At 39.0% G+C, this 14,995-nt stretch overlaps 1 long non-coding RNA gene across 1 annotated transcript; it reads right to left on the bottom strand.

The window, feature by feature from the left end:
* Nucleotides 1-6,543: 6,543 nt before the first annotated feature.
* LOC124258778 lies at nt 6,544-8,078 on the bottom strand. The gene is made up of 3 exons (XR_006893672.1): nt 7,917-8,078; nt 7,127-7,226; nt 6,544-6,592 (listed from the first exon to the last, which is right to left on the bottom strand). It is a non-coding gene; the product is annotated as an uncharacterized LOC124258778 (long non-coding RNA).
* Nucleotides 8,079-14,995: the final 6,917 nt, after the last annotated feature.

The raw sequence follows: 14,995 nt of genomic DNA, 5'->3' as shown, positions 1-14,995 counted from the left end.
GGAATATATGTCGCAACCAACGGTTGGCATCATTAACCTGGAGGAGATGACGTCCTTGAGCCCATGGTGTTACTATTCGTAGGCGAACAACAACAGAAACTAGCACTGCATGATTAGGCTGCATATTGCAAGGATGTCAAGGATTTGTTTCATGGCATAGTGATCACCGGATTCAATCCCCACTGAAAACGTTTATGGTTATATGGTTAGCTTATTGGGTCAGACTTGATATGCTAACCATATACATATGGGATCGTCTATATTGTCAGAGCAGGAGACGTCCTCACTTAAATCAGAACAGTTATTAGCTGCACTGAGTGACAAGAGTCTTCCGAATCTCGTCATCTCGAATAACGTCATAACGGCATTTGGTGCTAGTGGTGGGTATATTCGCTACTGAGGATGTCAGATTTGAGCCAACTCAACCTATGATAATGTTTACAAAACTCAGTTCATTATTGTGTGCTTGGGCATTTGGGATTTCTTCTAGGACGTCATCTGTCATCGTTGTGAGATACCTGTTATCGAAACTGCACATAGAACCATCTGCATGTATTGTACCTGTGCCTGTATTGCTGAACAATGTTTGTTATTTTAGCTACCAACAGGCATACTTCGATACTTTCTTTTTCCAGACATTTTATATACAAAATCCCTCGCAGGGGTACGTTCATTATTTGCTTGACTTAGATTCCAAATTAAACGTTTCTGGACTGGAGAACGTTGCTGCGGGAATGATATGGTCCTTAGGTCCATGATCCATAGTCCACACCTTGTTGCTGGCGTCCGGCTGTCTTTTGATAGCGTATGTTCTCCAAACAATTCAGCATATTGCGCCTACTATGATAAGTAGCAGGCAAACACCGCCTACGGAAGCTCCAGTAATAACCCCCAGTGCCCCGGTGCTTGTGGTGTCTGGAAATAGGTATTTCCACATACAAGGCCAACATTCATCATATTAAGAGTTTCCACACTTATGGGTTAATAGTTACAAAGTTAGAGCGGATATTTTCTCCAGTTGAAAACAGTCATATCAAATTCATAAATGCAAGCTGTTTTATATTTATGAATATGGTTACCTTAGTGTACAAGTACCTGTATACTTACCAGGATTATATCTGTAATTAACATATAAGATTCTGAAACCTTTGTCGACTGTATGGGAATTCGACTTGAATTTCAGGAACATCACGGAGCTTGATGCCATTATGCGTGGTTCACTGCTCCCACACCAGCGTCCTAGAGAGGGGGCACTGGAGTCTGCGCCTACAGGATTCGAAATACACACACCCAATAACGTTTTGGTCAATTGCACTGTTCTAGCGGATTCGAATGACCCCAAGATGTATTCATCCTTCACACCAGACACAGCCACAGGCTATCAGCCTGTTCAAGACCAAAAGGACAATGACACAAGTTGTTGAAATGTTTTATAGATAATCATTAAAAACGGTTTGGCCATTCCAGAGAAATGAAACACTGTACACCAAGAAACAAACCACCTTACTTTAACCTTTGATGTGGATAAAGTGGACAAGTTTCGCCTGTCTGAACCCGGTTATCCATATCATGAGGAAGTATCCACAACTGTTTTCGAAACAAAGGTTGCAACTGCAAATGATTCTTGCTTTCGACATAACCTCACAAAACACTGCACATATAATATTTCGGCATTCATTATAGTAAATGGGTTCTCAAATAGGTGTGAATATTAATCATACCATCAAACGCTTCCATGTAGTCACGTTGACAACCTGCAGACGTCTCCAGACTTGAGAAGACAACTCCGATACCAACGTAATAACCTTCATCTCCCTCAATCGTCCATGTTGACTCGAAATTACTTGAATGAAGTAAGGCAAGTTAGGTCAACGCAGTCCTCACCAAATTAAACTTGTTCAGAAACAGACTTTTCATCGATATAAGACTTCACAAAAGTAGACATTCTGGGTGTCATTTTATGAATTCGATGGCAGTAAACAATGAGTAATAATATTGACGATAAATATTATTCGTTTTCTTGTTTCACTGATGAAGCTACACATGTAAATGTGCACTGCAAGAAGGAATCATTTAATTATGATGTTATTGCTTGCCATTGCGATTGGTATAGAACATAGGAGATTTACAATAATTGTATTCTTCTTCTTTCGTCTATGTTTAGAGCTCATTTAGTCACGTACTATTCGGGACACATACCTCGGGTAATTGAATGGATAATTTGGGGAAGTAAAGTATTCATAATATCTGCTGGCTAAAACTTTCGTCTTCCGTGAAGCTGAAACATAAACATACATTAATTTTGCATGTTATCAGTATCCATCTGCAAGTATAATTATACCGTGGGAAAGAAATGGGGGAAGGCATGTGAGTAGAAGTGTTCCTTGTTTCCAGATTTTCATTCCATGTTTGTATTGCACTGCAGGTGAAAGGAAATCTGAGAATACACAGAAGAACATTTCGATGAAGTGATGTTCCCTTATTTGCTTTCCTAAGCATAATTACGTTTCCACATGGTTGCACCGAAAGTCATTGATATTTTGGCATCCGAGCATATAATATGTTACCTGCATTCAATTTAAAAGACTCATATCTTTTCATAGCAGCCACCTGTAACTGTGCCGCTTCGAATGTTTCTCATGGTCATACGCTACCATCGACACAATGTAAATGGGGGAAACCAACTGGTTTAATACTTAGCAATTCACAATACAGAGATGCGCCCTTTAACTGTCAGGATTTGCCCCTCTGAATTCAGATCACATATTGACCTGATTATGATATTCCTGGTTTGTTATCATCATCATCTTAAGCTCCTGATATTCTGAAGTTGTAATCGTTTCTGTTTTGGCCATCCCTCAGAATCTGACTTGAAATACTGTTCCAAATAGTGCTAAACCTAACTCATTCACTAACTCATGGCATTGACATTTGACGTACCACTAAAGTGACCCGCCTTAAGAATCATTCTAAACATTCTTCTGTTAGATATGTTGTAATGGAACCTGGCGGTGATGACATTTCCGGAGCTGATGAAGTCGGCGTTAGTGTCACCACACCACTTTCCGTGGGTTGTTGAAGTACTGTTGTCGTAATTACCTAAATACAGGTAAACAGAGGTAAGAATGCAAACTCCAACAGTTACAGGTGATATATGTCCCATTAGTCGCTTTTCGAAAGTTCTCAGATGCAGTACTTTGGATAGCATTGAAAAACTATGACTGATGACGAGTTAGCATTGACATTTAACGACTGTTCACGTCTGTTGTGTAAACGTCGAGTTGATGTGTAATTTGAGCTGATGTACAAGTTAGATTCATTTTGTCCATTATCATGTGGAAACTGACATGTGTATTATGGTACCTGTCTTCAGTGTATGGAATATATCTTATCAACGGCATATTCCTGTCTCGATAGTTACTAACTTAAACAAAGTTAACGTACATAACGTACATATTCAGTCAGCTATGAGAACTAAAACATTAGTACCAGTCTCCATATTTGTTTTCCTGAGTAACATCCTACTGGGTGCCTCCTTGTCAATTATACAATGGCGGGCTGTAGATGAATAGGATAGGTTTGCTGGGGACGAACTGTAAACTCTTGATAGCAAAATCCGCTTAAAAGAAATAGGTATACATGAAATATGTATCTTACCATCGTATATTTCCAGGTAATTGACGTTGCATGATGAAGAAGGAAAATGATTTATAGCATCCACATTAACCTTGATGGTCGTATTTGTCGGGGCATGTATGGTCCAAAGGCAGTCTTCGGAAATGTATCTATAAAACATTCACCAGTATCTTGTTAACACGCATAACTATACAGTGACATAAGAATATGTTACAATGCTAAACTGACAATATGAAATTGCATTTTTTTTCAGATATATTTTTCTCAAATGCTAAACTTTCTTCTATAAAACGTCATATGTCCGCTGCGAAACTGACTCTGATTAGTTTTATATTAATCAGTGAGTATCGAAACAACTTCCATTTCGTTGCCTGCCCCCAAAGGCTGTCTCGGTAACTGCATATAAAACAACACCAGCAGCATGCACGCCCATAGCTGTTAAGTGATCAGGAATATATACATTACTAAACCGTGACTATCCCAAATTGCTGTATTTTTCAGAATGCATGAAAGGTCACATCGTTGTGGCGAAACTGATTCTTGTTTTGTTTTGGTTTTGCGTTCTAATCAATTGTATCTGATCAATTTCCGTTTGGTTGGCTGTCATTTGTTTCTAGTAACAGTAGGGCTAAGATATCATGGAAGCTATGAATTGTAAAATATATCGTCACGTCATAGAAACCATGGAATACATGGATATTAAAATTTTGGATCGATTATATCTCATATTGCAGCTAACACGTGAACTGACTCATTAGTCAGTCAACCCGACGAGTCAATATATTCCAATGGGTTAAAACTGTATTGAGTAAGTGAGTTTAGTTTAACGCCGCAGTCAACAATATTCCAGCTATGCGGCGGTCTGTAAATAATCGAGTCTGGACCAGACAATCCAGAATCGGGAACGATGACATGTGTCAATCCAGTCAGCGAGCCTGACCATCCGATCCCGTTAGTCGCCCCTTACGACAAGCATGGTTTACTGAAGATCAATTCTCAATCACATTTGAGTTTATCATTATTAAAGGTATAAGAACAAACTAATAATATATATCTATACCTTTCATAAGACCCTGTCAGAGTTCTTTCCCTATCTGTCGTGAGATCAACTGCACCTCCACAGCTCCACGGCTCTGAAAGGAATTCACAATACAACTTCCATGTCATATATTTGAGTGAATATTTAAGTGTAAACCAGTGATATGACTCATATTATAAGTTTAATTATTTCATTGTCTTCCATTTCCTAGGTTTTTTGTTCTCAGAAATATAAAACACTCACCATTCGTCGCAAAATATTTCAGTTTGATGCCTGTCATATTATGTGCATCGCGCGCTTGGAATCTAACTGTCATGTCCGGTCCAGTACTCTGCAGACTCGGCAATGTCTTGCCGCACCAAGAGAGAAGTAACGTATCAAACATCGAAGGTCCTGCAAAACGTTTAGATAGGTGGACAGTTAAATGACTTTTCACTATAAAAACAGCGAGCGAGTGAGCGATCATGCTTTTACGCTGCTTTTAGCAATATTCCAGCAATATCACGGCGGAGAACATCAGAAATGGGCTTCACACATTGTACCCATGTGGGGAATCGAACCCGGGTCTTCGGCGTGACTTGCAAACGCTTTAACGCTTTTGGTAGAAACAGGTGTTTAAAGTACTGTCGGAAATAGAAACAAAATGGTTTTAGGCTGTTACTCTGTCTCCCTAAAACTTACACAATTGCAATAGCATATATGAAATAACCAACATCGGCCTAACTGGGCGTTCAGTGAGATGCGTAATAGGATATCCAGAAAAGCATGTTTACCCGTAAAATCGGGCAAAACTTAGAAAAAATACGAACAGCTGCTCAAAACAATAGATCAGACTATAGATGGCAATTAGGTCGCTCAGCCAGGTATGACGACGGACCGTCAACTCACTTGGCATGAAATGCACGTGCTGCTCACAGACACAAGGGGTCATCTCAAATATCTTTGATGCTTTTTCATGTGTATTGAATATGTCTCTACTGATTATCTAATCTTAGCTAATATCTCTATCCCCCAAGCCCGACCCCAACTACCGTCATAAACACCCGTCTTGATTTTGCTTTTGAGACGACCCCTCCTTCCTGTTTCTTTTTATAGTGATAGTGAGACTCAGTGGTATCTATATCCTTAATAGTTTCAGTATTAAAGTTGTTATTTGTTACGTCTGCTATCGTTTATTATGAAGCTAAGTCTAATTTCAAAATGGATATTCAAAACGTGACATTTGTTCTACAATATCATCGCACACTAATTTGCATAAAGTCATGGTCTGCTCCAAATAAGTCTCTTCGGACTTATAAAAAAAGCTGCATTGCTCATTTCTGCACTAATATCTCCTCAGTAAAATCCTTTTTTAACGTTTCCTATCTCCCGTAGACTGTAGTTAGGCCGAACTTACTTCAACAGATATTTCACACTTTCACATATTAACTACCTAAATTGAAGATATAAATGTGAAAAAAACAGTTTTTCCTATTTCCGACAGTACTCTTAGTGTTGAACGCTCCTTTTGATGAAATGTGTCTTAATCGGTTATGACAACAGATATGAATCATGTAACACGCATGGGCATGCAATATGTCATAAATTAATTCGAACGTGCGGCGCCCATGTCCTGCTATATGTAGATTTGTGTTTTCCTCATATAAATCTCAGGGTTTGAGTAAGTGTTAGAAATCATTTGAGTTAAGTAATTGATATGGGAAGTAAGAAAACCCCAAATTGTTCACATTGTTCTAAAAAGTCCGTGTGTATTAAACTAATGATGACAACAGGTACCTACCATCGTAGAGAAAGCCAAGATTGTGATCGCAGTGTCTAATGGAATTAGGATGAGTTTGAATATCTGAGTCAATTACGTCAATCCGAACCGTCATGTTTGGGTCTGAGGCCTTTAGTATCCAAATACAATCGGCGTTGCTACAATAAAAAGAGAGTAAACGAACCACTGTATTGCAGGTTAATATATAACGGCAGCACAAAGTACCTAGTAAGATTTCAGATGTATGCTCAGGTTTACTTTGGTAAGACTGAACAGTACGGTTGTGGTGATGAGAAAGCAAGAATCTTTATCAGGAAACAGATTCTTAGCATTCTGGTATGCATGAACGACTTACAACAAACTGTCTCAGCCTTTAATGCTTCCTGGGGAATGAAAATGTTCGTCAACCTACCTCAAACTAAACATATATATTTTCTGTGCTCTATCGAGACATGTCATGCTACGTTTTGGAAAGCATTACATGCAGTTTCAAAGATTGTGCAAAATGGTGATCAACGAAAAAGACACTTATCAATGGTTATGTGCAGAAAATGCTTGTGTTGTACGCAAAAATATAATAGCCACGGTAAATCTTTTAATAGTTTTGATTTGTAAAAGCATAATGCAGTTTGTAGAATAATTTGTGTATTAATTGCTTTGTAAAATGAAAAGGTAACGAAATCTGAACTTACCTGGGAGAAAGCACAGGATATCCTGGGGAACTGAGGAATTTTGGATGTGTGGTTGCAGTCTGAAATCTGGGCCCACAATTCTCTGATTGGTCAGGTACCACTGAAACATTAATACAAGTCCAAACATGTGACTTGAATATTTCGTTGTAACTACATGATCATTTCAAACTTATTATTACTGTTCTTTCAACGTTAACAAGAAAAAAGCACTCAGACAGAGACTGATGTATATGAAAGAAAATACACCCCTGGTGTTAGGGAATATGAAAAGAAAGAAGGTAATTGTAAAGTGTTTTGATTGTGACATCCAAACATTTGTACATGTTGCCCCAAAACACATGTAGCCTTTATAGTGTTGTGAGTGGACTATCATAACAATGCCACGCTTATCAACAGCGGAGCGAGAACAAGCAAATGAGGGCTACAAACAGCCATATTACCATACTAATGATACGCATCAACAAGCCTGGCCAGTGACTGCGTGCTCTGAGCATGCGGACCAGTCGACCATTTCGGGGCATGTCATGAACCCGTCAGCATCGACTGAATCGTCTTCGTAGGCTTGGAACATGAGGCGCTGGCAGCGTTGCATTTGGGTACGATATGTGTGGTGTTTTGGCATTTGGCAAAAGTTACAAAATCTTGCGCTTGTAAGTCATAATCAAAACACTTTACAAAATATTGTATCGTTGTTTTGGTAATTAATCCCAAAGCACAAGGTGTGTGCTTTCTTTTGCATATCAGTGTATTAGTTGAATCGCGTCACTGTTGATGATACCTCTGAACTTACCTTTCCGTGTAGTATGAGAAACCACAACCTGGAATCCCGCCCCGCTGGTATGACTGTTGGACTTGAATACCAGTTTCATGCTCTTTCCGTTTGAATAGTAGGGACCAACCGGAGAAATTGATGAATTTCCACAAAACTTGCCAATAGGATCATTACTTCCATTATTCCCTAGGACCAACAGATTAAGATTCAGATAAGTTGAAGTTATGAGGAACAAAACTATATCCAAGAAATATAGATTATATAATATTGGAGAAACGGACTTCATACAAAACGTTGACACCAGTGTATATTTAATCAATAGCGGTTCTCTGCCGAAATAGGTCCCATGCCGAAGATTTTAAGAATGGATCACTAATAATCAGTGATGACATTAAGTATCAGTCAACATTCAGACACAGAAACAACAAACGTTACAAATGTGAAAGATCACGCTGTGACCCTTGTAATGAACCAGCTTTTCCAGTGGATGTAATATGGCATACTCAGTGAACTACATAGGGCTACATGTGAAAAACCAGCCTGCCACATCCCTCATTAGGGTCCGTTTTGGGTGGCTTGTACAACCAGGTCCCCGTTTCACAAAGCGTTCGTAGCGTTACGTTTGTCTTAAGTCTATGTTACGGTATGGGAGTTACGATAACCTTAGCGCTACGATCGGTTTTTGAAACGGGCCCAGATGTACAATGGACTGGTGTAATATTGTTCAGAATTTATGTGTACAACACATCCTGGTCAACCATGAATAATTGGTTATAATACAATAATGTTAGATTCTACAAACTACAAGCATTTAAACAGTTTGTAACGTTAAAATCATGATCACTTACCTCCAAAAAAGGGTTACAGAGTCATTATCGCACTGTGGGTAGTCTCCCTCTATATCTGCATTAACGACATCAAGCTTCAAGTTTGGTGTATCCATCAGGTCGAAGATGAATATGACACATTTCAGGTCACTGAAGCAATATAAATACAACTCAGAAGTAATGAAAGAGTGAAATCACATATACGAATTTAGTGGAAATGCAACGATTTGAATAATTGTACCATATATGTACGTAGTCTTATACATGACATCATAATTCATATACTATCGTGATATTTTTTTCAGGGGAAAACTGACTGTGCCTCAAAGAAAGATGCCTGAATTATAATATGATTTTGAAAATAACAACAATACATACTATTTGGTCATTCTTGTGATTAATGGTTTTTTTTAAAAATCATTGACACGTATCACAGTTATCATAATCCGTTCCCTTTCAATCAAGAAATATAAATTGAAACCTCGGACGCCAAATCTGCATGACAAACATTCCTCTCTGGTAACATCCATGGGAAAGTACACTATCTCGCTTCAACATACCTGCCATAGGAATCAGGGTATCCAGGTGACTGGATATAAACAGGATCGTTACCTATGTTATATGTCCTGTTACAGTTGCTTTCTGTAACAAAGACACCATGATGTTAACATCATATCTCCTCATTTGAAGACGAAAACAAAAATGAAACTGATAGAGATGTCAAAATTAATATATTTTGTATCTGTAATAAAGTTGGTTGAAGAATAAGGCATTGTGGATTTGAAAAAAATGCTTTCGCTGACAGAACACTAGTAGTATAATCGTATGTGGGTTCGAACGCCATATTTGATAAAAGTGTTCGGTTTCTCAGTAACATATCCGTTTTACCAATGGTCTAAGAGCTGGATACCTTTGGGCTTTTGTCTCCTAAAATATATGTGGCAATGCTATTATTTGAAAGACTTTATAACATAAGCGAATTCATTTCACATTTTTAGGAGGAAAACCACGCTACCACTACAGTGTATTTAATGAGTAGTTGTGGTAGGCTGGATAGGTGAAAAGTGGTTATACCATCTGGTTCAAAGTACCTGGTATTGCTGTATACTGCAACTGTACACCCTCACTGGTCAATTTCTCAAACACTACCGACAGTGTGTAACCTGAGCTGTAGTATGTCCGATCCACAGTTGAACATAATTCCCCAGGAAACTGGCCACCTGCAGTATAATGTGTTGGTTATGTTTATGCATCCAGAGTCGATTTTAAATAATCAAAGTGAAAGAATAACCAGTCTCGATTGTCGGAGGAAATTTTACAAATTTCGCGTAAAAGAGTCAGTTTGGCGTGATACAGGAATCTAACCAAATGTAATTAGTGTTGAAATGGTTTTGATTAATCAAGTGTGTATCTGATAACTACGTGCTCCTTGACGAAAGCTACAATGCACTCCTATGTACACTTGGTGGAATATATAAAATGTCAGTGTATTCCACATAAACCTCACCTTCAGTTGTGTTTCCGTCATAAACACGAACGACGTCATGATTGCACTGAGTTGAGAAATGCCCCAATTCGTCTCCCATTGAGAATATATTGGTCACTTTGACAGTATCATTCTCGTTTTGCGCTGTTATAATCCATGTGCACTTTTGATTACTGAAACAAAAGTATAAGCCTTATATGTGGGGTGATCAGATAACAAACTCATTATAATAATTGCGTAGCAATGTATTATTGACTGTGGTATAGCGGGAATAAAGACTAAGCATAATTAAAAGAAAATGTTGCAAACATGGCCAATAACTGAAGATGTCATCGTTCACAAGATGAGTTTTGCCGTTAACTTTTAAAAGCCCTCAGATAAAATTAATATAAAACAGAACTTATAACAAAACAATGTGTTTGACTTACGAAAAGTAGGAGTGGGTCAAATCAAGGGATGTTAAGTTTCCTTCCTCGGATGTTGCCGTTAAGTTCCCGTCACATCCTGCAATGTTCATTGATGTGATTCTAAATATCATTGGATTATGAAACCAGTGGAATGTTAAAGGTCGTCATTTATAGTAAAGGACATTGGAACTGGTATGACGGTATATAAATGTATTCGCCTTTTACAGATTTATCATAGAATGCTAGATTATATTCCGTGAACCAATATGTCGAAAGCACTCGATGGTTTAAGGCCTCTGTTGCGCATAGTGCTACACCAGAAACACGCTTCATCTCGCTAATATTTCTGTTTGCGGTATACTTACTTTCAACGTCAGTAACGTTCAGCAGAAAACCCATTCCACCATTTGCATGACTGGTAAGCAGGTGTACATACATGGTGGGTCCATTGCTTATGATACTGCCTATTTTCGGTATACTCCCACAAAGCCGCAGCAACATTTCACTTGAACCATCTGGTCCTTGTCATGAAAATAGCATTGCAGTTAGATCAGCTCACTCATGTATATTCTCAGCCATCACTATATTTGCATTTGTTCGAGAGAATATACTGTATTAAATCATGTCGGCGAGCAAACACATATATAAAATACATGTTTAGGATATGGTATACAAAGCTTATAAAAAACGAAAACAAATTACGAGAGCTTGTTTCTATGCGATAATGTGCATCAAAGTTCCACATTCAAACAGAATGTGTCCGTCATAGTGCACCGTCACTGCAAAAATGCCTTTCTGCGTTCTGCCATCATCCACCTTGACGAAAAATATGACAATTGCGACACAATCAAACTATTGAAGGATGGGAGCGTCTGTTCAATGTTCCGACTAATGAATTCTTTCATCATGAACATGCGGGGCCATTCTTCAAGGTAGATTAATCTGAGTTTTGTTGTCAACACAGGTGAGCTGAATGGCAATATGTCGTTATAACATCTATTGCTATTTGTGAAATGTCTGTCCTTCTAGAGTTGATGACATCATACTGATAGCCGAGTTGTTTGGTTGCGCCGAAAACACGAGTTCTATTTTCCACAAAAGTGCAATGTGTGAAGGCCATTTCTGGTGTCATGGTTAGTGGCACTATTGCAATATTGTCAACAGCCGAACAAAACATTTCCCAATCACTCATTCATATCATAAACTTGCACACCACTAAAGCTGTGGTCTTTTGGGGACTGAACTAAATTTTAAGTAAAGTCAACATATCAGTATTTTGACAAACACTTTGGGTCTTCTTGACTTTGTCATGAGAAAACTATGGACTAATATGGAATGTATATAAGATGTTTGCCAAACTCAATCAACCTGATTTACTAGATAACATGAGGTGAGGTGAGGTGAGGTGAAATTGGATTTATCGTCGTGCTTGAGAATATATCGCTCAAATGACGACGTGCATGCGTGTGTATGTGTATGTGCGGCTGCTTGTACTACCCCAGACTTAAGCTGGTTTTATAGTGCCAGCCCACTGAGATACCATGCCGCAGTGAAGCATCAATACCCCACTCTGACACATTATACTGACTCCAAGCCGACCAGTCCTTGTTGTACCCATTAATGCCGAGCGCCATGCAGGGACCAAGAAGTACCATATTTTAACGTCTTTTGGTATGACGCGGTCGGGGAGTGAGTGAGTGAGTTAAAATTTAACGTCACATCGGCAATATTTCAGCCATATCGTGACGACGCGGTCGGGGATCGAGCCTGCGACCTTCCGCTCTCCGGGCGGACGCTCTAACCAGATAACATGAAAGAATCCGGAATATATATGCCCTGGTCTAATTTCATCCTATACATCCTATATGTATTTGTTAAAAACGTGTCCTTGACATACTAATGTCTCTTCTGTGTAGACTTTTGATACACGACTAACCATGTTAGACAAAATTAATACTTTTTGCTTTTTGGTTTCTGGCGACATTGATATTTCTCGAAAACACTAATCATAATATGAGCACATAATCCCTCGTTTCTAGACCTCATATTTTATCAGATCATTACTTTAGTTCTCAAATGGATCAGTCTCTGTCCTTGTTGCGAACTGCACTACATTTTAGCAGTATTGCAGTATCTTAAGCCCCAGAAAACCCACTGTTAACACATTTGCAAACGGTATGCTTACCATCATAGAAGGATAGAATGCCAGTTCGACAATAAATCGACCTTTCCAAGGATGCATAATAGTTTATGCCCACAAGATGTTCCGGTGACGATGCATGGATCCTCCACACGCAAGATACATTACTGAAACAACAGTAGGAATAATCATCACAACGATCGAAATAAACAGGCATTACGTCCATGTAAAAGTCTGCAAAATGCAATTATGTGAATAAAACAATTCGACGTCCTATCATTATTCATTGCATTATTTCTTACTTATTGGAGTTTCAGTTGGGTTGACGATGGGTCTGGTGGCCTTTCTATAGTTTGATTTTACAATTGAATGTAAGTCTTTATTTCATTTCATAATATACATTGCCTTGCAATAGGTTTATTTTAAAAGTTAAGATGAAATGTCTTCCGGTTTTCGGTTTACTCAGACATACTTGACTATTTCACTTCATCTGAGTCATATCGTTTTTCCAAGTTCTTTGGGTATAGAGCATCCTGGGTTATAACCAATGCCGAGCAGATGCTCTATACCCGAGATGACAGAGACAGTAGCTATTCCCTTGCCACCAATAACAATTTTGATAGGAAACGTAAGAGAATGAATCTTTTGCGACTTGATTGCATTGTACACTCTTCGTTATTGAATATCGTGTCTCACCGGCTGTACGACGTCGGGAACCCCGGAGATGTAACGGTTTCCATAACACCGGAAAGATGGATGTCCGTAAAGCAATCATCTGTATAATATTAAGATAACACATTTTTCAGTTGGTTCAATAACCTTTCCATGCCTACTGCACACAGAAGCATGATTACAACGGTGCCGCTTCTGTCGATGATCTGAGACCCAAAACATTTGATGAAGCTAATAAATGTTCTCCCGTGGATTTGTGTCACATGTATGAGGGGAGCAGCACACAACAGGTACGGAGGACCTCGGGGTACATTAGTCATGTATCTCCAAATACTGAACTCGCTTTTGACTTAAAATGTACACAGCGGATAGAGTTGGTCTTCATTAAACCCAGCTAGTCGGCGACTAACGGGATGTGGTGGTCAGGCTCGCTGACTTTGTTTACACAGGTCATCGGATCGAAGTTGCGTAGGGCGATGTTCATGATGTTTATCACCTGATTGTCCTGCCAAGACTAGATTATTTACCGACTGCCATAAAGCTGGAATATTGCTGGAGTGCAGCGTTAAACAAAAAGGAGACAAAGTGAAATGTACACAAATATCCATAAGAATTTGAGAATTCACAATGGAAAATACGTGTTAATTCCTCTTGTCCCAAGTACCATCAGAATAATACAAGAAAACACACTTCTTGGTTGTATTAAGGATCATAAGGTTCGATAACTATAATAAAGGCTTAATAATCATTACAATAATCATGTTCTATTACTTACAATGTCACCCTGACATCTACGCATTATCAACAGCCTGATCTACCTGTATCTATCTCGATTTACCTGTATTTGTGGAAAGTACTGGAGACAGAATACCCAAGAGCACGACTGCAGTGAATTGTGATACCATTGTATGTTGCCACAGCTCTGTCCAGTGTACAGTGTTTTCCTCTTATATAGAGTTTTCCATGGGGCGAAAACTGTGCCGTATCGATTTAACAACCGCTATCAGCCAACTCAAGTTATTTATGAGGGTGTTGTGTTCGTGCAGCATGCAAATAGTTATTTCGCAACTTTATTGCCGATGTCGAAACTTTTACGAGCAGAAAATGCCCCTAAAGTTGTAAAGACACACAGTCGTTCTAGTTTCTTTGTATTCAGATGAACAACTGACGCATGCAGACCAGAGGACAGTCCCTTCTCTTATGTCGACATGAGTTTGTGCTTCACGTATCACATATGTGTCGCTTATGTCTTTCATATACATGACCAAGAGCGTTCGTTAGGGATGCTCTCGGGTGGTAGTTCAGGGTGGTTGACGGATGGATGGAAGACAAAGGTCAGCTGTATAGTTGAAGACGACAGCAGTCATGTTTATTATGGTCGGGGAATAGTGGTCGAAATGGTACAAGTTGATAGTAATCACGTGACAGAACGCACATCGGCCCGAGTTGCCAATCGCCGACGTAGTCGTTAGAGAGGCCGCACAATGCATTCGCTTCTGTCGATGTTCTGTTACCGCCTACTAGACTGGAGAACGTCTCTCTGATTCGTCTCGTCTCCCTGGCTG

The sequence above is a fragment of the Haliotis rubra genome, unplaced genomic scaffold, assembly GCF_003918875.1.
Source record: "Haliotis rubra isolate DU_JTF1 unplaced genomic scaffold, ASM391887v1 Scf70, whole genome shotgun sequence".
In the NCBI taxonomy this organism is placed as follows: domain Eukaryota; kingdom Metazoa; phylum Mollusca; class Gastropoda; order Lepetellida; family Haliotidae; genus Haliotis; species Haliotis rubra.
Note: the sequence above shows the minus strand (reverse complement) of the source record. Positions and strands in the feature narration are given on the sequence as shown.